Source organism: Octodon degus, unplaced genomic scaffold (genome assembly GCF_000260255.1).
Source record: "Octodon degus isolate 3935 unplaced genomic scaffold, OctDeg1.0 scaffold00020, whole genome shotgun sequence".
NCBI lineage: Eukaryota > Metazoa > Chordata > Mammalia > Rodentia > Octodontidae > Octodon > Octodon degus.
Genome location: NW_004524596.1, coordinates 19,500,711 through 19,502,659, shown reverse-complemented (window position 1 = coordinate 19,502,659; position 1,949 = coordinate 19,500,711).

Below are 1,949 nucleotides of genomic sequence, written 5' to 3'. Positions count from 1 at the left end.
TATAGCAGTGAGAAAAAGAGAGAGAATAGAATAGTTGAGAGTAGTAACAGGTGATGTTACTTTAGGAATTACTGGAACTTTCAGGAAGGGCATTTTCTTTGTCCTATAATAAATTGAATTCTACCCACTAACCAATATCCAGCCACCAGAGAATTTCAGTGAATGGATTACTGTTATTTAATCTATTTTATAAGAGCTACCTTGGTGATCAGATAGAAGGTGGATTTGAATGGGAAGAGACCAGTGAGAGAAAAAAAACAGATGATGCTCAATTGAACACAATTCAAATTACTTTGCACCAAGATCAAGGTATTGTCTGTTTCACTGAAGGGATAAAAATCAAGACCTCAAGTTCTTTTTATACTTGAATGCATGGATATTTTTGTGTGTGTATCTGACTTTCATTTGAGTTGATTTGATTTTTCAGTGTGTTTGGAAGGATTTCATCATTGGGTTTAGATCAGTCAGTGCTCAGTCAGGCAGCAGCCATCATGATAAGCCTTTTAGGGTGAATGGTCAATATAAGAACTAGATTTTACCAATTGTGGAAGAAATTGTGGTAGTGAGGTCCCCAAAGGGAAAGGTAGAGGATGAGTGCTGTATGCACTAACTAATCTTCCTGAAATTTTGGTCTTAGAGGACAAGTTAGAGCTTGATGGGTAATACTGAACTGTCAAGGATGTCTGAAGAACAGTTCAAGAACACTAGGGAAGCTTTTCCTCCCATGTGGCTTCTTGTCTGACCCCTCAGCCAAATATTACTTTCCTGGAGGCTGGAATGAAGACATGAAAAATGAGCTTTCCTTTTATTCTGACATGACAAAAACATGCTGAGAATTGCTAAGCATAAAGGTGAAGTCCTTTTTGATAGTGTTATGGGATTTTGTTCTTAGCACTGCTCTGACTAATGACCTCCTATTTGGTTAGAAAAATAAAATTAATTTCCTTTATATTTGAGATTGTGGGATGTATTTTACACTAGGCTATATCCCCAGTCATTTTGTAACTTTTTCAACAGTTTGCTAATGGCTCAAACTTGCAATCCTCTTGCCTCAGTACCAGAACTCTGGTATCACAGGTGTGTGCTACCATGCCTGAGTGAGAACACTTTGTTAAAGCAACAATAAAATTCCAAGTGCCTAGTGTAGTACTTCTCAAATAATAAAGCACTATATAAATCATCAAAGGACTTTGTTAAAATACAGTGTCTGATTTAGAAGGTGTGGGTGATGCCTGAGATTATACATTTCTAATAATTCTCACATGATCTGATGGTTTGTGAACACTTTGCCTAGCAAGCATCTATAGAATTGTTACCAAGTCCATGGTAACAACAAATAATATTGACCTCCTATTTTTATATTTGACTGATCTTGTTTTAGCTTAGTTACTTGAAGCTTAGTGGCCATATGTGCTGTTTACTCCATCATTCTATCAAATTTAATCATAGCATCATAAAGCAAAAAGAATTTGGAAGAGTAGATATCTACTAAAAAGAACATTTCCCTGACCAACTGCAAATCACAAAAGGGTCAATTTCAAAACAAAGGAATGAGCAGCTCTCAGTCCGAGGTTAATGGAAAGGAAGTTTAAGTGCTGCTGTGTGACACAGTTCTCTGTGTAGCCTCTGTATAAGTGCACTTTTGAGACCACAGTGCAGGTCCTGGATCTTGAATTTTCTGCGCTTTTTTTGCCTTGGGAATACTGAGTTCTCTTTGTTCAATTATATTTAGGACATGCTCTGAATAAGAAGCCAATGTAATTTCCATTTTTATGACTTCTGGATGGCTTTTTGGGTATTGCTGTTGATCTTCTAGAAATGGCAGGCATTTAGGGAGAAAATGGGACCAAAAATGGCTGACTGAACACATTGAACATGTTGGAAGAAAGAGGCATCCAGAGAAATTCAGGGTTATTTCCGATCCTCATGCAGGTCCTCTAGGATTTTTA